Source organism: Enhydra lutris, unplaced genomic scaffold (genome assembly GCF_002288905.1).
Source record: "Enhydra lutris kenyoni isolate GAN:26980312 unplaced genomic scaffold, ASM228890v2 scaffoldscaffold14, whole genome shotgun sequence".
NCBI classification, from domain to species: Eukaryota; Metazoa; Chordata; class Mammalia; order Carnivora; family Mustelidae; genus Enhydra; species Enhydra lutris.
The window spans coordinates 37,463,169-37,486,456 of NW_019154098.1; the positions used below are offsets into that span (position 1 = coordinate 37,463,169).

General features: G+C 38.7%; 1 protein-coding gene across 1 annotated transcript in view; it reads left to right on the top strand.

The window, feature by feature from the left end:
• The first annotated feature begins 3,056 nt into the window (after positions 1 to 3,056).
• The window catches only part of LOC111146727 (ring finger protein 19A, RBR E3 ubiquitin protein ligase), a 58,580-nt gene continuing 38,348 nt past the window's right edge, over positions 3,057 to 23,288 (top strand). The window contains exon 1 of the mRNA XM_022502406.1: positions 3,057 to 3,256. The gene's annotated coding sequence lies outside the window, so the exon portion shown is untranslated. The remainder of the gene's footprint in view (positions 3,257 to 23,288) is intronic.

The following is a 23,288-nucleotide window of genomic DNA, read 5'->3' on the forward strand; positions in this document are numbered from 1 at the left end:
AACAGTGCCTGCCAGGTAACATGTATTCAGTAAAGAGTAGCTGCATTTTTAGTCCATTTCCTGCCTTTATTCCAAGCAAGTCTTACCAATTCTGCCTCCAACACAAATACCAAAACTATTCTTTTCTGTCTCTGCCTTAGTCCGAAGAACTATGATTTCTTTCCTGGATTCTTGAAGTAGCCTCAAAACTAATCTCCTTCTTCCACTCTTGTTCTGCCACAATCTGATCCCCAGAGCAACCAGAGTGATCCTTACCAGAGATAAATAAGGTGTCACTCCACTTAAAAATCTATTGTCTAGCCACACATCATACCAATCATTTAGAATTCTCTTTATCATGATCTCAGAATGTCTTAAATAATCTGGCTTCCTCATACCTCTGTAACCCCATGTGGTATATTCCCTCTTACTCACTATGCTTCAGCCTCTAGCTACCTTGAACTTGGGAAGTTTGTCTTGCAAGGGCATTTGCACCTGCTGTTCCCTCTACCTTCCCCACCCCTTAACTTGTTTGCCTCCTTCTTGTCTTGTAGAACCCAGCTCAAATGTCAGAGGAGGTAGACTTTAGTTTGAGACTTTTAGTTTGAGGTAGACTTTAGTTTGAGACCTTAGTATAAACTAAGGTAACGGTCTCCCTGGTTTCTGTATGTCATGAAGGTAAATTTACTTCCTTTATTTGATGCCTTTTCCAACTGTGCCACCCCACTCCCCCACACCATAAGCTCTATGAGACTGGATACAAGGGCTGTCTTTTTCATTGTTGTATTCCCAGTTTCTGGGAAACTCTAGCCCCTTCCCCCTCACGCACACACACACACACACATACTAAGGCACTCAATTAATATTTATTGAATTGATTCTGATTGAATTAGAAGAGAGTAGGGAAAGAAAGGAGAATGCTGCCAAAAATCAAGGCACCTGGGGCCAATTATGCTCTTCCAGTAATCTGGTGAGAAATGATGAGGCCCTAGCAGTGGTTTTCAACCATGGCTATGCATTAGAATCACCTGGAGAGGGTTTTTTTTGTTTGTTTTTTGTTGTTGTTGTTGTTTGTTTGTTTTAAATTTTGAATCCTCAGAGATTCTGACTTAATTGATGGAGGCAGCCCGGGCATCAGGATTTTTTTCAAAGCTCCTCAGGGGATCCTGATGTGCAAAGTGGGAATCACTGTCCTAAAGGCAGGAGGAGGGGGATATAGAAGAGAAAGTACAGGGATATTTAACAGAACTTAAGGTTGATTATGAATTGGAAGTGACTGAACCAGGGGTACTTGGGAAGAATCCTAGATTTCTGGCTTGGGCCTGGGTGAATGAGAGACACAAGTTTTGAGGAAAAGAGAAGTTGTGTCTTGGGCAGGCTGAGTTTGATGCACCTGTGGGAATCCAAGTGGAGATGTTCAACAGATATTTGTTGTTGTTTTTAATAGATCTATGTTGCCTCAGTGAAGAGTAGGAAATCCCTCTAGTTTTCAAGAGGACAGCAGGAAAAGGAATCTCTGGAAAAGATGACAATTGTACAGAGTACAAGACCCGTTTCCACTGTGCATAGCCTCTTTCCTCAAAACCTCCTTCCAAGCCAATGTCCCATCTGTTCTGCAATGTTCAACATGTTGAAATATTCTTAAGGATTATATTATGTATGAGCATGTTCCATAAATCCATTTAACTTATACTATTTTTGTACTATTTGTACAAAGTACCCCATTTATTAAATTGTAGGCAGCTTTCAAGTAGGATTTAAAGGAGTGCATAACAGCTTTAAAATTTCCAATAAATGAAAATAAACATACCCATAATGATTTCCTTTAAGATTTGTGGCTAAAAAACAAAACAAAAAAAGCAAAAAACAAAAAAACTTGGACCTAAACTGCTTAGCTTGTTTAATTTTCTAATTGGTAAACATTTACTGGGTTACCAAAGATACCAAGTACTGTCTGGAAGACCATGGCTCCTTGGTTTGTTTCTAATTTAAATTAGACGCTCTAAAACAAGGATTGATAGGATGATATATTTAGTTAAGTAACAGATGGCAAATGGACATTCTGTCCAGCATCCATCACATTCCGTTTCTCAGTATTCCAGGGAAGAGGACTCTAAATCTTGAAATCAACTATGAAGAAATTGACCCGATCTGCACTGAATGTTTATTCCACTAAAAAGAACTGATACTAAACCAGACGCAGGTTAAAAAATTCAAAGGGGAGGTACGACTGGCTTAAAGGATAAGAGGGGCTGGAACACATAAAGCTCCATTCAAGTAATTCAGAATGTATCAGTAAGTACTAAAGTATGAATTCTGAATACTTAAGCGACTTTGTGAAATTAAGAGATGCGGAGGAAGAGAAGAGGCGAGGGGCAGATATTCTCTGCACGCTCACACAGGGTGTTAAACGGTGGTGAAGTGCCGCTGCTAGCAGCCCCTGCGGAAGAATGGGGTCTCTTAAAACTAAGAACGAAAGGGTGGGAGCGCCGTCACCCTGGGGGAAGACATTTCCACGCGGAGAGGAGAAGAAACTCGCAGCAACATACCGGCTTTGCCCTCCCTGGGGATGCCAACCTAACAGGTGAACCGTGAGAACACAAAAAACCGAGTCATAAATGGTGTGCGGGATGCCAAGAGCCAGGGTCCTCAAGTCCAGCATCTACCACCACGTCCGGAGCAGCTCCGGCCACCCCACCCATCCTCGGAGGCGACACCTGCTCCACAGCCCCGACCGCTCGAGGCGAAGTGCTGCTTGCCGAGGGGCAGAAACGGCAGCTGACTTGACCGCGTAAGGGACGAGCGGAGCGCTGTCCTCCCAGCAACCCGGTCGCAGGCGGGACACACCAAGACCTGCCAGGCCGAACGTGCGCGAGCGAACGACAGCGTCCCAGAGCCGCCCGCGGCGGACCCGCTGGGCGTGACGCCATGACGCACGGCACGCGGGCGGCGCGCTGGGGCGGGGCGGGGTGGGCCGGGGGCGGGAGGAAGGAGTGGGAGGAGGAGGCGGAGACAGCGGGGGCTGAAGGAGGGGGAGAATGGCAGTTGGGGCGCTGGTTCCCGGGAACAGCCGTCAAGACAGAACTGCGGAGGAGGAGTTCGGGAAAGCGGCGGTCGGGACCCCTCCTCTGCGTTCCCCCCGCCCCCGCTGAGAGGCGTCTCGGCGGGTCTGAGGAGCCCTCCTCCGTACTTCCTTCGGCTTCTGCCGCCGCCGCCGCCGAGAGATGGGCCTCCTCACCCGCACTCCGGCACCCGCCGCCGCTCTGAGGAGTTGAAGGTACGGTCGGCGCGGGTGGAGGTTGCGCCTGGGTGCGGGAGGACAGGGGCGGCTCCCGTTTCCGACTCGAGGCGCTCCGGCACGGCTGCTGCCCTCGCGCCCCTCCCCGGGACGGAAATGGATTCAGAAATCCCACGGGAAAGGCGCCCCCTCTCGGGCCGGGCTCCGGGGTAAGGGCCGGGGCGGGGGTCGGTCCTGGTCCTGGGGGTCAGGCCGCTGGCTGGTTCCGCGTCCACAGCCCGGACCCGGCGCTGGCGCCCCCTGGGCCGCGCAGGCTGAGCCTGAGCGTGGGATCCGCCCCGAGCTCTGTCCTCCGGGCCGGGGCAGTCTGTGGAGTCGGCGGCCAAGCCAGCAGTGTTATGACGGGCCGAGGCGGCGCTCCCCGGCAGCACTTCCCCGGCCGCCGAAGCAGCCGGGCGGCCGCCGCTGGAAAGCGGCGGGGGTGGAGCGCATTCCTGATGGGTGAAATCGGCTCTAACGGGACCGATTCCCGGGCCTCGCTGCAAATTCAGACCTGGGGCGAGAGCCCCCATCCCCTGCTGCAGGGGGCTCTAGGGAATGGGTGGCATGCACCCGGGAAGATTCTTCGGGGAGAACTGCCATCCCCTTCAAAAGCAGAAATTAAACAGACGAAAAATGGTGTCGCTTTAGGGTTAAAGGGTGCTTTAATAGGGGTATACCCAGGATTGTCTCCCTTGCTAAACCTTCAGGGTGTTCCTAGCCTTCACCCAGCAAGAAACGCCACGATTTTTAATTTCGTTTTCCCTGTCATTTGGGTTTCCCTCTCTCGTTGCTCTTTCTCCCCATTACCATTAATGGGAAAAAGAAAAAGAAGTTTAGGGTACATTAGCCCCGCGACAAGGGCAATAAATAAAAGAGGGGAGAGAGGGGCGCCAATGCTATATATGGGAGAAAAAAAGGTCTTAATTTTTTCCCATTGGTCCTTAAAGGTGGAAATACGCGAACGATGCTTTATTCTGGTTAATGTTTACTATTCAGAACGTTGCAGAATGTTCTGTTGGGTTCACGTTGGAAAAGACAATGTTTCCGTGCTGCTATTTTCAAACCCAGGTGTTGACTAGAAATGCTAGTTTTAAATGTTAGTAAACAGTGGAGGCGTAAAGCAATCTTTCCCCATGGTTGCCTTAAAATGTTTGTGATCTTTTCTTTCCGTTCTACTTTTTTTTCTTTTTGTAAGAACATGGCTGTCTTATTCATTTTTTATTATTTTAACCTAGATTCCTTGACTCTTGGTTACACGAAGTATGACGGTATGCCTTGTTTTCATTTTCAGTTTTGCCATTAACCATCTTAATAGGCAGCCTTCCACGTCTGTTTATAATTCAAGCTATTACCGTATTTGCCTTTTTAAGCCTTAACACCCAACTGACTGAACTGAATTAAAACGTAAATACTTCTCTCTGTGTCGAAAATGGCGATGATCTATTGTTAACTCTTATTTTCAAATGTTCTTTTCTTGCTCTTTGGAGTTCCATGGTAAAGATTTGCAATTAAGTCTTGGGACTTAATTACCTTATGCAACAACAACAACAACAGCAAAAAGCCCTTTTTCTTTGTTTAATTTTCTTTTTTATTGTATACAATATAGCAAGTTTAAATTTCATGCCTCCATGGAAACTATTTTAATGTCACCACAAGGTGTCTTTCTGAGGGGGAAAAAATTACACTTGGCAACTAATGTTAAAATATTTTTTCAATATTGTTGACTTCCAGGAGGAGTCCAGTAAGATTAACTTTTTAAAAACTGCCGTGTGTTTTAAGAGTTGAAACACAACCCGAGTCTCCAGATAGTGGCTACTTAAAATATTGTTGTTTCATTTTGGGGAGGGCCTCAGTTGATCATTAGCTTAAATAAATAACAGTCCATTTTACTATCTAACCAGTGTTGAAATTTCTTTTTAAAATTTTCATGGCGATTTGTAGAATTTGGGGTGCCTTTTTACTTGACTAAATGAAACCGTATTTTTTTTCTACCTAATGTATGGAAGGTACTAGATTAGTATCTGTTTTTAAAGATACCTCAGCATCTTAGTGGAAAATAAACGCATTTCATAAATTTGAAGTAGGGAAGGTCATAAAGTAATATTTTTGCAGTTGTGAATGTAAGACCCTTGGAGCCCCTTCTCTTTAGTGAGATCAGATTGAAAGATACTATTTGTTCGCATAGGGTTATTAGATAGAATTAATATAGGTAATTTGAAGCAAACTTTTTTAGCATGTGAAAGACTCTCTTGTATAGTATGGCAGGTTCTGATTTTAACCTTAAACATTTAGGTTTATCACAGAAATGCACCCTCCCAGCTTTGTTTTGCTTTTTTAATCTGAAGGGCACTGAGGATTGAAAAATGTAGTTTTCTGAATTTATCAAGGAGGGAGGGGGTTGGACAAATATTTGAGATAACATGTTAAAAGACCCTGGTCTAGTGCTGGGCACAGAGTAAGGGGGGAAGCAGATAAATTTTGTTACATTTACATCTGAATTGTCTTCTTATATTCTCTCTTCAGGTTATAAAGGAAATTTTAGGGAATTGTTATTTGTTTTCCTGATGCTACTAACAAGTGACGATTGTCAAAAGCAGACTGATTTTGCACTAAGCTTTATGCTCTTTTGTTTGAGGCCCATATGAAAAGTAGGCCATTTTGGGTTGAAGACCAAAGAAAAGTTGAATTTGTCAACTTATATTTAATTGCATTGTATTTGGCATATTAGCACTAGTAGTTTAATGATTGAAAGGACCCATGATCCTGTATGAATTACTTTCATTTAAAGATTTTGGTTTGACTCCTTTTTAGCAAAATGCTAATTTGATTATTTATGGAAAATAGCTCTATTTTCCTTAGGCATTTTTTTCCCAATGAGTAATTATTATTTTTTTTAGCCTTTTAAAAAAAAAGTCATAATAGTTTTTTGTTTGCTTGTAGAAGATGGGTAACATTGAAACAACTACGTATGTAACCACACCTGCACAGCAATAGACCGAGGGATAATAATTCCTTTGCTCACCACATCTGTATTTCAGATGGTGGTAGACTTCAACCAAAAAAGGCAGTGAGATCACTTTGGGTGTTTGAAACTTGGGTATTTCATTTGTTTCTCAATAGCTATCATATGTCAGTAATACTTTATTAAAGTGGGAAAAATTACCACCTTTTGATAAAGTAGGTTTGTTTTTCTTGCTTTCTTTGTAGCTGTCAATAAACTTGAGCATTTAGTTTATTGGTAATAGTTTCTTGAAAGCAATGCCATTAGCCTTAAAAACATACATATTCTTGACCTATTGTTGTTACCTAGTATTTTATTTTGAAAATCATTTGCTAGATAAAATACCATTAGTTAATTCATTTTAGAAGTCCTATTTGAAAAAGTTTTCTTATGTGAAAGCCTCAGTGGGACAAAACTAATGAGTTGTTTTAGCTCTCAAGTAAATTTGTACTTTTAATTATGAAGTAAAATCCTACAGAAATCACCCAAGTTTTAAACCCAAAAGAAACTTCAAATCTCAGTCTTGGGTCCAAAAAACAGGAGTTGGCTGCCTAAAATTATGTATACTTTACATTTTCAACCTCTTTCCTTCTTTGTAGACCCATGAAAGTATAAATAACCCTGCTGTAATATGAATAGCAGGCAGGTTGCCAGTTGAAGAGACAGTCTGGGAGAGGTGAGCCATAAAGAGGGAGCAAACTAGTTAGAGGGAGTCATCAAGAAACTGGAAGAAGCTATTGGAATGTGATAGTATTAGGCTTCCATATAAACATTATATAGCATGTATCACAAAAATAGACAGCCATTAGTGTGAGTCTTCATGTTTTATATTCTGTCATTTCTAAGTCAAGTATTGGCATTTGCTCCCCCATATGGTAAAGTATTCTAAAATTAAATTATCCTTATGCATTATCACAAATGTGATAATATATGTGAAATGTGCATTAGAAGTGTAGGAGATAATTTAAAAATTATGGCAGAGACCATTCTCTTTGTTCGCTGTTAAGGTCTCAGCATTTAGCATAAAGCTTGACAATAATAGATGTTGAATAAATATGTACTAACTGAATATGTGTACTGTAAGGTATCTATTTCATAACTTTCTCTACAGCAGGGCTGTCATTATTAATAAAGTCTAATGTGTCATAAGTAATTTAAGATTTTTCTATTAGCTAAATTAAAAGTAAAAAGAAGCAGATGAAACTAATTTTCGTAATATATTTTATTTAACCTAGTGTATCCAAAATATTACCATTTCAGCATATATTGAGTGATTTTACATTCTTTTATTCATACTAAGTTTTTGATCCAGTACATATTTATACTGAACAGCATACATCTAGGGGCAATTTGCATGAAATGTTTGTTCCTTTCCACAGAAGTTCTATTAAATTAGATTCATTAGATATTTAACCATAGACTCCTAGGAAACATCAACCTAAAGACCACTTTGAAAAATCACTAATCAGGAGACAGAGGGCATCTCTTAAATTAATTACAGAGATACAAAGAGTGAAATGACAAGGTTACAAACCTGGAATTGCTCTAGTTATGTTCAGGTACATCTACTCAAATACCCATTTACTTTTTTCTTGGAATGTGGCACCAACTTGATTTGGCTGTGGAACTTATCCTAGTGACACTAGTGTTCTAATTTAACCTCTCCTTTTTATAAGTGGGAGAACTATAGTGTAGAGCTACTCAGTCCAATGTATCATCACTAGCCACATGAGGCTATTTAAGTTTAAATTAGTTAACATTTTAAAAAATTTAAATTTCAGTTCCTCAGTTGTACCAGTCATGTCTCAGATACTCTATAGCCATATGCGGCTACTGGCTACCATATTGAACAGTGCAGGTCTAGAATATTTCTGTCATTTCGGGAAGTGCTGTTGGATTGTGCTGGTCTAAAGATTTATCCACACAGCTAATGTGGTAGAGCCAAAGTTTCAGACCACTTTCTCTTATCTTCCCAGACTGAAATTTCATTAATCACCTGGTTTCTGAATGATTACATAAGTCTTTTTGTTTACAAATCTTCATTTGCTTCTCACAGATAAATTTCAAATTTTCATGGCATTCAAAACCTTCCACAATCTAACCTTATTCTCTCACCATTCTGGGGGGGACCCCAACATTGAAGCCAGTTGATCTGTTTGGTAAATATGTTAATAAAACATCCATAGTTTCACCCCCATGACTTTTCATAGGCCTTTATCTCTGCCTGGAAAACCCTTTTCCATTTTCCCTACTTATCTAAGGTCCTGCTCTTTCAAGGCCTGACTCCTGTCTTATCTCCACAAATCATTCCAGGTTGGTGATTCTAAGTTAACTACTAAAAATTTTTCTGAGATATTATTAACAGGTTCCAGACATGAATGGGAACATATCTTTTGAGGACCACCAATCTACTACGTGGTGTCACAAGTTTTTGCTAAGGACATTATTAGTAAAGTATATTATCTTTATGTAAAAAGCCAAAGGATAGTCATCCATAATAAAAATTTTGTTTTGTTTTGTTTTTTGAATGGTATTGCTTGCCATAAGGAGACATCTATTTGATTTGGCTATGTGTAACTGCTTACCAGGTAACCTGATTTGGATGAAAGAATTAGTCGTTGTGCTATACATAATCTATCTAGTGATGATAGGCTTTTCTAAATGGTTGTTTTATTTCCCCCTTTCACACCCACTAATCAGTCCCTAACCCTCTTTCCGAAGGACTTTATTTCACTATTTTAAGAATGCCTATTTAAGAAGTGTTGATTATTCATATAAACAAAAACTGCAGGATAGATTAGTTTAGGCAGTATTTATTAGATCAGAGATTTAAAATCTGGTGTTGCAGTGGACCTACTCACCTTTCCAGATTCTTCTTATTACAGTAGCATCTTGTATTGATTTATTCATTGTAACTGATTCCGGTGTGGGCGGTAACAGGACCGTCATATGCAGTCGTCTCATGGGAACTTCTTTCTTTTGTTTTTATACTTAGATTTGCTATGACAAGTTACCAATGGGAAAAAAAAAAATCTCTTGTCTGAGTTCAGGATGTTTCAAAAATATACTTTAATACTAATCCAGTGAAATAGATGATAGCACATTTTCCCTTATTTTATAGGGAAAAAGAGTGAAGCACAGTCATTCTGGGAGAGTTGTAAAGCCAAGAAAAGGCTTATATCCTGACTTTAGTTCAACTTAGTAATTCCGGATCAGTGACATATGTGCTTCTGTATTTGGACTCAGAAGAAGACTACCAAAAAGGCAAAGATTATACTCATTCCACTGGATTTACAAAAGAGTATACTAACATTTTAGAGAATTTGGAGATTTTTTAAAACAAAATTATCTCAGAAAAATCTTAATTATCCACTTTTAACTCTAAAGTATGCTGTATATTAAAACTATGCATTTGTAATTTGAATTTTAGTCTTTTTTTAAAGATTTTATTTATTTATTAGAGAATGAGAGCAAGTAAGCATGAGGGGGAAGGTCAGAGGGAGAAGCAGACCCCCTGCTCAGCAGGAAGCCTGATGCAGGACTTATCCGGGGACTCAAAGATTATGACCTGAGCTGAAGGCAGTCGCTCAACCAACTGAGCCAGCCAGAAGCCCTGAATTTCAGTCTTTTAGAATTAAGGGACCTTTGACATCATCTGGTTCAGTCATTTCAACTTGTAAATAAGGAAACTGAAATTCAAAAAAGTAGATAGATGTGGCTAAGATTTCAGATGAGGTTAGTATAACCCTTCTGTTAATCTGTAGCAATAAATATTTTAACCAGTTCAAAAAATTTTTGGCAACTAGATATCTTTTTTAAAACCTATTTAAAAACCTTTGAATGTCTCTAGGCATTCCATCATGTGTGGCATTTTGAATGTTTCTGTGTACTCTGTCATGCCCAGGATTTTGCATTATGCTTTCCTATTTACCTGTTGGTTTGCCCTTCTGAACAAAGAGGCCTGGCGTGAGGCAGCCAAAATGTTTTTAATCTTTCTCTTTTTGGAAAAATGGAATGAATAATGCTTTTGCTTTCTGCAGCAGCTTTCTTTTTGTAATAGATTAAGTAAATAGTAGTTTTAATGAGTATTATTAAAACCACAAAGTACCATTCTGTTCTACATCCCAATCAAGAATAGGCTTCAGGAGGTAAATGTGGCAGGTATATGTTTGTGAGGCTGTTTAAGAACCCTCTTTGGAGAGGGTTATGGAATATGGGAATAGTATGCTCTGAACTTTGTTACTTTTTCTGTGAAATTGTAGAAACTATTTAAAGGACATAGTTCAAAATAGTATATTTGAATCATTCTTAAAAACTTGCTGGATGGGGCGTCTGGGTGGCTCAGTGGGTTAAGCCTCTGCCTTCGGCTCAGGTCATGATCTCAGGGTCCTCGGATCGAGTCCCGCATCGGGCTCTCTGCTTGGTGGGGAGCCTGCTTCCTCCTCTCTCTCTCTCTCTCTGCCTGCATCTCTGCCTGCTTGGTCTCTCTCTGTCAAATAAATAAAATCTTTAAAAAAAAAAAAAAAACTTGCTGGAAACTGATACTTGCCTATGCTAATGATCTGTTTGAATTACCCTCACCTCATACAGTTATAAGTAGTTGAATCAAAATTTTTAATCCATTTTTTTAAAAGATTTTATTTATTTAACACAGAGAGATCACAAGTAGGCAGAGAGGCAGGCAGAGAGAGAGAGGGAAGCAGGCTCCCTGCTGAGCAGAGAGTGCCATGCGGGGCTTGATCCCAGGATCCTGGGATCATGACCTGAGCCAAAGGCAGAGGCTTTAACCCACTGAGCCACCCAAGCGCCCCTAATCCATTTTTAATATTGGATATTGGAAAGACCACGGGATGCCTGGGTGGCTCAGTCAGTTAAGCCCTGCATGGGCTGCTTGCTTACAGGGAATTTGCTTCTCCAGCTGCCTGGTGGGCTTGTGCGCGTGCGCGCTCTCTCTCTCTCTCTGACAAATAAAAAAATAAAATCTTTAAAATATGTTAGACCACTTGAGGTAGGTTTGTAGCTGTATAAACATAAGACTAAAAACTAGTCTTATAAACATAAGACTAAAAACATAAGACTAAAAACATTTATATTTACCTTAGAGAAATTAATGTACTATAATGATGTATTCCAAACTTCCACATGACTAATTTTTCTGATTACATTAGAAAAGCCCTCTCAGAACCAACAATTTGTTTCATTACTAACCTTAAATATGATAATCTTTCCAACAGTTTTATCCAGTAGGTGGTTTAGTTACATTTGTGCCATCTTCTTAGATATTTTTAATAGTTTGGCTAGTATTTGTAAAGTAGTTAATATGTGCCATACCCTATCCTGCATTCTTTGTATACTTTATTTCACTTAATCCTAATAATAATCTGGTGGGCTGTAGGTATTATTATTATTACTCCTATTTTGTAGTTGAAAAAACTGTATTATTAATTTAACTCAGTGTCACATAGCATAGTAAGTGTCAGAGGCTGAGCTTGAACCCAGACTTGTGAGTCCAAAGTCCATGCCTTAGTTTCTGGATAAAAAGTTCTTGTCATTACCCCACATATGTATAGTATTTAAAAATCCCTGACCCCCCCCCCCCACCCCCCAAGCTACTCTAAATTTTTTACCTCATTTTATTTCCCCCCACTAAGGTAGGTTAAGATAATTGTATCTGAAACAGAGAACCCCAAAATCTCACAGTGGAGCGCAGTAAAAGTTTATTTCTCACATAGAGAACCATGTGTATGACTCCAGTATCCACATTCCTTCCGTCTTGTGACTCAGTTGCCCCTGTGGCCTGCATGGAGTCAACACTAGGATTACTACATTCAACAAGCCAGTGATGGAAGAGTGAGAGCTCAAAGGATGTGTGAAAGGATGATTTAGGGACCAGTCCTGGAAGGAGCATACATCATTGCATTGGTCAGGACTAGATCCATGGCTGCATGTAGCAGCAAGTGGAATGGAAAATGTGGTCTTCCTATGTGCTTGGGAGAAAAATGAAACAGGTGAGTACATAACCTCATTACTGCTACAGTTGTGTATTCCCTGTTTTACAGGTGGTACAGAGAGGTGGTTACTGAACCAAAGCCACAAAACCACTTGGTAGCAATAAATAGAATCCAGATTTCCTTAGCGCTGCATATAATATGCTCATGTTTCTGAGGAGACATTCAAATAATTGAAAGGCATTTAGATTGTATTTCTAGCACCATTGCTGATTCTTTCTTATTGGACAGCAAATATTTTACCTCAGTGTCCATTACATTTTAAATAGAGATATTGTCATTGATTTACTTTACAAGGAATGATAAAAACAATTTCCAGTGGTAATTACCATTTTAAGTGAAGAAGACATAGTAGCATTATAATACCTTTATATACATATTAATAATCAGTTGTCCTTTTATTTTACAATATTAATTAGCCTTTATTTGTATAATTTTATATAAAACATGGGATAGATTATTCTAGGCCATATACATACCTCATGTTTATTCTTCTGTTATGAACCTGAGACATTTGTTTTAGGGATGAGAGTTGTTTTTTAACCTTCCCCAAAACTTTTTTTTTTTTTTTTTAGCATTCTGAGATTCATTGTTTATGTACCACATCCGGTGCTCCATGCAATACGTGCTCTCCTTAATACCCAGATCACCCAAGCCCCCACTCCCTCCCCTCCAAAACCCTCAGCATGTTTTTCAGTGTTCACAGTCTCTCACGGTTTGTCCCTCCCTCCAGTTTCCCCCAACTCACTCCTCCTCTCCTTCTCCCAATATCATTTGTGTTATTCCTTATGCTCCACAAGTAAATGAAACCATATGATAATTGACTCTCTCTGCTTGACTTATGTCACTCAGCATAATCTCCTCTAGTCCCATCCATATTGATGCAAAAGTTGGGTATTCATCCTTTCTGATGCCTGAGTAATATTCCATTGTGTTTATGGACCACATATTCTTTATCCACTCGTTTGTTGAAGGGCATCTTGGCTCTTTCCACAGTTGGGCTATTGTGGACATTGCTGCTATGAACACTGGGGTCATATGACCCTTCTTTTTACTACATCTGTATCTTTGGGATAAGTACCCAGTAGTGCAATTGCCGGGTTATAGAGTAGTTCTATTTTTAATTTCCTAAGGAATATCTACACTGTTTTCCAAAGTGACTGCACCAACTTGCATTCCCACCAACAGTGTAAGAGGGTTCCCCTTTCTCCACATCTTCTCCAATACGTGTTTACTGTCTTGTTGATTTTGGCCATTCTAATTGGTGTAAGGTGGTATCTCAACATGGTCTTGATTTGAAGCTCCCTGATGGCTAATGATGGTGAATATTTTTTCATGTGTTTGTTAGCCATTTGTGTGTCTTCTTTAGAGAAGTGTCTGTTCATGTCTCCCGCCCACTTTTTGACATGATTATCTGTTTTGTATGCATTGAGTTTGAGGAGTTCTTTATAGATCCTGGATATCAGCCCTTTGTCTGTAGTGTCATTTGTGAATATTTTCTCCCATTCCGTGGGTTGCCTCTTTGTTTTGTTGACTATTTCCTTTGCTGTGCAGAAGCTTTTAATCTTGATGAAGTCCCAAAAGTTCATTTTCTCTTTTGTTTCCTTTGCCTTTGGAGACATGTCTTGAAAGAAGTTGCTGTTAACCTTCTCCAAAACTTAACTCTTTTGGAAAGAACTGCAGCTTCAAACCTTAACGGGATACAAGTGCATTCTAACTGAGCTAACAATTAGTATAGATAAGAATATCATTCTGATACGAATTACTAAGAGCAGAAAATTTACAGAAACTGATGTTAACATCTACTGGCAAATTAAATTCCAACATCTCAGCAGTAGCTGTTAATCTTTTGTTTAGACTCCTTGGAGAATCTCTTGAAAGTTATGGATTCTGTCCATAGAATGTACAGTTACGCACTATTTAGTATACCATTTTAGAGATTTCATGGATTTTTTTGAAGCTTATCCCTGTATTAGCTGTTATTTTTAAGCATTTATTCTTCTCCGAAAATGTATTGTGGTGCCTATTCCATTTTTACTTTAACACATAGTATAAAGAGATGTTTAATAATTCAGAGTTTTTATAAGCGTGTGCCTCAATATTATTTGGGCAGCAAGAATTAGGCCCAGAACCTGCACTGCTCTGATAGCTGAATTTGGCAGCTATATTGGGGGATAGATTTATTAGAGGAAATATGGCATTTTCAAATTTGACATTGGCAAAATGAATGCCATAACTTAGAAAAAAAAACTTTAGACATTTAAATAATCTTTTTGAGTAACAGCAAACGTTGTTATAATGAACTTTAGTAGTTTATCTTTGTTTAGAGAAAGCCATATATGAAAATCCAAGAAAATTAAATGTCTCAGACTTCTCTTAATGAGATGGTTCAGATTTACAAAAGCACTGTTTACTTTGGGCCAAAATCAGCTTATGTATGGACATATTATTTTTAATACATCACTTCCAGTTGTGGTTCAATCAAAAGATGGCTTATGATAATTCTGGTTTTTTGTTTTTGTTTTTGTTTTTAAATTCTGGTTTTTGGTAGTCAGTTACTACATTAAATAGTACCTAGCCATGTTTAAATTTGATAGGTTGTTATTTGCAGCTCTCCCTGTAGGAGATAATATGGAAAGATAGATACTTCTTTTCTCACTGCCTTAGGAGCCTTTATTTAACACTAGAGGAAGGGTAGAACCAAAGATAGGAGTCAGTTTTGAAGATTTCCCCCACTATTTATTTACCAGTATGGGTTCCTGAAATTATGCACAGTGATCTAAATGAATGTTCTCTATACTATGTTGTATCGTCAAATAACCAGTGATTCCTTTTTGTATAACTTAAATTGTCAGCTAATTATGGTGTCAGAAAACCATTGTTACAATGAAAAGCAGAGTTGCTGTCAGGGTATATGTAGTTTTTTAAAAGAAAGCTTCAAAATGGATTTTGATAAGTATTTGATAAGTAAATGGATTTTGATAAGTATTTATTTAGATTATGGGACTACCATATATGTCCAAATGTAAAATCAATTTTTCTTTCAAAATTATGCATATGAAAAAAGGGCATCATTTTATTATAATGTAGGTCCTGGCAAAATCACCCATATTATTGTTTGGGGAAGACATAGTCTGAAATATCTTTTTTCAGTTTTTTAGATGCACTGGAATGTGAATTCCACAGAACAGAGGCCTTGCCTATTTCTATCTTGGTATTGTATATCTACCACCTAGGAGAATGTCTGGCACACAATAGACATTGGACATATTTATTGAAAGACTAAATGAATCAATACTTACACAGGTTACTTACAGTAAAAAGTCAAAAAGTTTAATAAATTCAGATATTCCTTGAAGCCATTGTAGTTGCAAGTATTATAAATGCAAGAACACCTTTTAAAGATCAGTTTTTAAAAGCTGTACAGTATGAATTTATATTTTAGAGATAATGTATACTTAATGTTAGGCTAAGATTTCTTATGACAGCATCATATACAGGTTGAATAATACTGTATCTCAGAACCTAGTTGAAGATATACTTTGGAAAACTGCCAGATGTTTAAAAAAAAAAATTTATACAGCTTTACTCTTGAGCAAAAGACCATGCAGCACAGGGCAGCTGGAAATCAGGCAGAAAGTCAGAGTCTTACTGGTTTAAGGTGTCAAGGAATGAAGTTTCAGAGTGCCAGAATTGCTGGAAATTGACGAATTCCAGAAAGGAGGGAGTTATAGTAGGATAGCCTTAAAATCTATGAATAACCCCCCCCACCCCAAGACTTAGGTGACCCCTGAATTGTGAATGGAAGATCCTGCTGAGCTCAATGGAAAACAACAGCTGTAAGACTGAAAATGCTGACTAGAGATATTGCAGCTATCCTCAGCGGGGGAGACAGAATTTGGTTTTTGATTCCCACCAAATTAAAGGGTCTTGGTAAACATGTTCTTAAGACCCATTCTTAAAAAGTGTAAACCAAGCATCCACAAGTCCAACTTGATTAGCCATTGATTTAACTGCCAGGTATCATACAAATCCTCATTCTTCGGGAGATCGTAAGAGACTCCTAAAGTCCCTACAACATATCTTCCACAATATCCAGCTTATAATACACCGTTACTAGAATCAGGAAAATATGACTTTATGCCAACATCATCTACCCCAAATGGTAGCAGACACTAATATTAGCAGGATTAGCAGACTTTAAAAAGCAACTGTAGTATTTTCAATGACTTAAAGGGAGAAGCATGATAATGACTGAACAGATGGGTAATGTCAGTGGAGAAGTGGAAACTATAAAAAGGAATAGACATTCTAGAACTAAAAAGTCCCATGTCTGAGATGAAAATTTCACTGCATGGATTTAACAACAGGTTGGGGATGCCAGAGGTAGAATTGGTGAACTTGAAGATAAGTAAAAATTTGTCAATCTAAGAAATGCAGAAGCATTACAGAAAATGAACAGAGCCTCGATGGCCTATGGGACAGTATTAAACTGTCTAACATATGAATGGCAGAAGGAGAGATGAAACAGATAGGATAAAGGGGTGCCTGGGCTCCGTGGGTTAAGCCTCTGCCTTCAGCTCAGGTCATGATCTCAGGGTCCTGGGATCTAGCTCTGCATTGGGCTCTCTGCTCTTCAGGGAGCCTGCTTCACCCATCCCCTCTGCCTCTCTCTACCTACTTGTGATCTCTCTCTCTCTCTCGCTCTGTCAAATAAAAATAAAAATCTTAAAAAAATATATTTGAAGAAGTAATTGCCATCACTTACTCAGATTAAAATCAATTTCAAATCCAAGAAGTTAATATAAGTGAATAAGTGAATCCCATAAGTGAATCCCAAGCAGGATAAACACAGGGAAAACCACATCTAGGCACATCTTAAACTACTGAATATCACAGGTTGAAAGAAAATATGGAATGTAGCCAAAGGGTGGAGGGCGGGGAGACACATTAGGAACATAGGAATTAAAATATCAAAAAAGGATAACTTAACCAGGAATGATGGAGGTTATAAGACAATGGAATGACCTGTTTAAAGTTCTAAAAGGATAAAGCTGTCAACCTGGAATTCTGAATTCAGCAAAAATATCCATAAAACATGAAGGTGAAATAAGGATATTTTTCAGATAAACAAAAGTTGAGAGAATTCGTTGCAAGGAGGCCTGCATACCAAGAAATGCTATAGGATGCTCTTCAGACTGAAAGAAAATGACCTCAGGTGAAACTTGAATCTTCGAGAAGGAATGATTACCAAAAAATGGTAGTTGTATTGGTAAATAGATTCCATCCTCTGAGAAGATTTTGTAAGCATATGAAACAAAGAATTTACAGAAGAGCTTGATAGATGTGACTAAATAAAAATTTTAAACACCTTCAAAGTGTTACACAATTAAAGGGCAAATGTTAGGAAGTAACTATTGTATGTTTAAAATCAAAGAGCATTAAGGTTCCAGTGTAAAAATGGACAAAAAAAAAAAAATCATGGTCCATTTGAACAAATAAATCATTGAAGAAATAAAGAAGATTGTTGAATTTGTTTAGTAGTCAAATAAATGGAAATTGAAGTACTTTTTTGTCACTCTGAAAATGCTATTTAAAAAACATGGGATGTTAGTAAGAATTCAGGATCTAAGCACCTTTCTGACTGGTGGGAGTACAGATTGGAACAAAACAGTTTGGTAGTTTATTTCAAGAGCTTATTTTAGAAGTCCATACCACCTAGATAGCAAAAATTCATACTAAGATGTAGCTTATTAAATAGGTGGGAGTTGTGGATGAGAAAGAGGTAACTGGCTAGCCATTTAGAAAACATCAAATTTTGATCTCACTTATTCCTAACATTTAAAATGAATTAAAATGAATGAAAGATTTAAGCCAGAAGATAAGCTGTAGAAGTACCAGAAGGAAACATGAGAGCATTTTAAAAATACACTCTTGGAATAAACCAAGACTTGTCCAAGACAGGTATAGAAGCCAAAAGTCATAAAGAGAAAGATACGTGAATTTGAAATACCTGCATTGGAAGCTGGTGCAACCACTGTGGAAAACAGCATGGAGGTTCCTCAAAATGTTGAAAATAGAACTACCCTATGACCCAGCAATTGCACTGCTGGGTATTTACCCTAAAGATACAAACGTAGTGATCCGAAGGGGCACGTGCACCCGAATGTTTATAGCAGCAATGTCTACAATAGCCAAACTATGGAAAGAACCTAGATGTCCATCAACAGATGAATGGATAAAGAAGATGTGGTATATATACACAATGGAATACTATGCAGCCATCAAAAGAAATGAAATCTTGCCATTTGCGACGACGTGGATGGAACTAGAGGGTATCATGCTTAGCGAAATAAGTCAATCGGAGAAAGACAACTATCACATGATCTCCCTGATATGAGGGAGAGGAGATGCAACATGGTGGGTTAAGGGGGTAGGAGAAGAGTAAATGAAACAAGATGGGATTGGGAGGGAGACAAACCATAAGTGACTCTTAATCTCACAAAACAAACTGAGGGTTGATGGGGGGAGGGGGGGTGGGGTTATGGACATTGGGGAGGGTATGTGCTATGGTGAGTGCTGTGAAGTGTGTAAACCTGGCGATTCACAGACCTGTACCCCTGGGGATAAAAATATATGTTTATAAAAAATAAAATTTAATACAAAAAAATTTTTTTTAATTAAAAAAAAAAAAAATACCTGCATTGGAAAATTGCCATAAAATCAAGTATAATTTAAAAAAAATTTTTTTTGACACATAAAAGCAAGTGTTTTTTACATATAAATAAGTTTTACACATTAGTAAGGAAAAGTCCAATATTGGGATATGAGCATATGGTTAGGCCATACATAGCAAGTGAAATACAAATGACTTGTAAACACGTGAGAAATACTATAGATATCTTGCCCACCAAAGCAAATGTCTCTCTTTGTCTCCCGGTCTCACATATAATAGCAAATATATAGCCATTGAAATGAATGGCTATATTTTATTCCTCATCTTCTCCCAACTTCACAACATAAGTGTATATTGCTGAAGTTTAATAGCCTGTTATGCTTTTTAATACATAATACAACATCCAAAATAGAAAGTCTTGTTTATCCTCTTTCTTGATTCTTTCTCTTGAATATAAGATAGCTCAGGCTTCACTAGTAACCAAAATTAGTGAGCTATATAGAAACTCTGGTGGGGATCTCTGTGCCTATTTCCTCCTCACTTAAAAACAAGAAAATGACTTTATACTTACCTGTTCTCTTCAACAGTGCTAATAATGTTGTTCCATGCTAATAAATGTTATTCCTTCTTCTATGCAGGTTTTTAGAGGTGTAGAACATCTGGGTGTCAGACATCTAAAAAAATTGAAATTAGAAGTTGTAGGTACTTTTTGTTCTTATGCTTAGTATTTAGACCATGAACACAAAATTTTTGGATTTTCTCTGTATTTTAACTTTTTCGAGAAGTAACAGAAAAAACCTAATTTTAGCTGAATAACAAGCAAAAACAGATCAAGAGTATAAAGGAATTTCCTCTCGGGAAGTGATTTATTGTCTATAAACTTTTTTGCGCAGCCCTCTACTTTCCAGAATACCTTCTCATTGGTTTTAAATAATTTGGCATGTGGGTAGCTATTAGATGCTATTGAAGTGTTTATGATTAGGAGATGTTTCTTAGGAGAAATCCTAAATCTTTTTTTTTTTTTTTCAAAATTTATTTGACAGAGAGAGAGAGATCACAAGTAGGCAGAGAAGCAGGCAGAGAGAGGGGAAGAAGCCAGCTCCCCGCTGAGCAGAGAGCGAGATGCAGGGCTCAATCCTAGGACCCTGAGATCACGACCCGAGCCAAAGGCAGAGGCCCTAACCCACTGAGCCACCCTGGCGCCCCCTGAATCTATAATTCTTGAAGTGACATAGTGTCAAGATACTTAACATGTTTGTTTCTCCTGTAGCACTCTTGGAATAAAGTTTCTTATTTTTTCACAATGTAAAAAGCTGGATATAGTAAGATTGTATCCCTTGATAAGGATGGTACATTGATAGCAAACCAGAGGTAAAGATATGGATAGAATCCTCAGTTCCTCATTTCCACTTATGTGTATTTTGCATCATAATTTATTTAGCCAGAGTTTATTAGGCATCTGCTGTAAGTTACACATTGTGTTAGGCACTAGGGATACAAAGCTTGTGTTTAACATTTCATTTCAGCTAACATTTAGTATAATGCCGGATTCTGTTAGGTACTTTCGGCACTGGTCAACCTCACTTTATTTGCCTCACATCTGTTTGAAGTGAGTGGCATCATTCATATTTTGTAGTGGAGATCACAGACACGGTATTATACTTTACACATGGATTATATAACTAAAAGTAGCTAAATCAGGTCTTAACTCCCAAATTCTCTTTTATACATCCATTACCGGATTTTTTTTTTTTTTTAATTTGTCCCTCCAGATCCACTCTTAACCCATCTGTGCCTTGCTCTGTGTCCCAGAGGGAGTTGACTTCTAAGAACTGCCTCATGTGGGCTCATTTGTTGGATTTAGCCAATGTGAGGCATTGGCAGGATATTGGAGAGCCACAGAGAGAAGCTGGGTATTATTCTTCCAATTACTATGGCACAGCTCCTCTTCAGTAATTGTTCCTCCTGCCTCTTCATTCCACAGGGTGGCAGGGGGTTCCTGAGTGCTTTGCCATCCCTGTTTGGTTCCTTTAACCCTGCCCACACTTTCTTCAGTGTGCCCTTCAGTTATCTCTTTGAGAGTGCTTTGTGTTTTGCCAGGACCTGACTGATACATACAGCTTTTCTTAAACAATGGGCTACTATTTGTATGGATTTGAACCTTTTTCCTGTTCTTGTCTATCCTGTGTTTATAAATTGAGTGTTTAAAATCTGGTACGTATTTTCATTTAAAAGAATATTTTAGGGGCGCGTGGGTGGCTCAGTGGGTTAAGCCTCTGCCTTTGGCTCAGGTCGTGATCTCAGGGTCCTGGGATCCAGCCTGGCATCAGGCTCTCTGCTCAGCGGGGAGCTTGCTTCCCCCTCTCTGCCTGCTGCTCTGCCTACTTGTGATCTCTCTCTCTCTCTCTCTCTCTCTCTCAAATAAAAATCTCTCAAAAATCTTTTAAAAAACAATATTTTAATCGATTAGATGCTTCAGTTGGAATGCTTGATTTCTGTAATGTTTACAAATATAAAAAAAATGTGGTTTCAAATTAGATATATTTTATGAGTCAGTACAAAGTTATCAGCACTTTTACTAATTCTTAATTCTACAGAGTTTTGACACATGTTGGTAGAAATACCTTTGTTTTTGAATATCCTATTTCATAATCCCTCACGTATTCTCAAGAGGTAGAAAAAAGTAGGGGCACCGGCGGGGGCAGGGCTCAGTCATCTAAGCATCTGATGATTTTGGCTCAGGGTTTTGAGACTGAGTCTGCGTGTTGGGTTCCGCATTGGGCTTTTGAAGGCTGCTTTAAGATTCTTTCTCTCCTCTCCCTCTGCTCCTCCCCACCCCCCCCAAAAGTAGAAAAAGGTAAGAATCAAGAGACCTTGACTTTAAAGGGGTATGAACCCTGAACTAGAGAAGGTTAGATGAGGAGGTACGGGTCTCTGTCCTTCTACATACCAGTCTTAGGTTCTGTTTTTCAGTTCAAGCCCATTAAAAAAAAAAAAAAAGTCAAAAGTGGGGCCCTTCTGCCAGCAATAAAACTAATTCCCCAACCATTCTTTTTAAACATTTTATTTATTTGTGAGAGAGAAAGAGCGAGCACAAGCACAAGCAGGGGGAGCCGCAGGCAGAGGGAGAATCGGGCTCTCCGCTGAGCAAGGAGCCCAATGCAGGATTCAATCCCAGGACCCTGGGATCATGACCTGAGCTGAAGGCAGATGCTTAACCGACTAAGCCACTGGGGTGTCCCTCTCCAGCCATTTTCTTTAGGAGCATGAGTGTGTAGCAGCAATTGGTAGTCTTGGTTACTTGTTGGAGTTACACTATAGTGAGAACAAGAGAAAGGAGAGACCTTTCTCATAGTTTAATTAACAGGTGACTAGAATTCCTTGTGACATTGGTGTAACAATAATTAGGATTGTAGATACTTAGTTGAAAATGCATACTTTAGGATCTTTTTGTGTTTTATTATTCTTTTCTGTTTCAGTAACTAAACTCTTCTAGTGTCTTTAATTAAAGATCCCTGCTTTTATTTTGGGTATTCCCACTAAGCCAATAACCGTATGGAGCCCAACTTGAGTTATCTTTCCCCCCACACTATTTTATGTTATCAGTGCATTACAGCCTGACAAATCCTTGTGCTAGTACATCAATTTAAAGAGCTTCCAAGATTGGGGATTTTTAGGAGTTGGGGGTATTTCACATTATGTCATTAGTACATTTACTGCCTTTCATCATCTGCTCCTGCTCTGAAGTTGTGTGAACTATTCTATTACACCATGCAAATGTTTATGTTTTTATATATAATTATTCTGTATTTAATACAGTAGACCTGATATTTCTCTTTGTAGACCTAGTGTGAACTAATTGGACTATTTAAAAAAAAAACATAACAGGGGTGCCTGGGTGGCTCAGTGGGTTAAAGCCTCTGCCTTCGGCTCAGGTCAGGATCCCAGGGTCCTGAAATCAAGCCCCGCATCGGGCTCTCTGCTCGGCAGAGAGCCTGCTTCCCTTCCTCTCTCTCTCTGCCTACTTGTGATCTCTGTCAAATAAATAAGTAAATAAATAAATAAAATCTTAAAAAAAATAGAACACATATGTGCTTAGGAAGTATGACAGTGAACTAACAGACTGATATTTTCTTCTGGTTATGGAATAGTATCATCACTTCAGTGACATTGTGTCATTTTAAGAAATACTCATTTGGCATTTGTTCATGATGTTTCTGTTTATGACACCATCTTGGCTCTGTTGTATTAAAGAAATCACAAATATTCAAGTTCTACCTTAACCTTATTAAAAATTTAAAGATAACCAGGAAAAAAGTGGACAAAATAAAGTCATCGGAATTT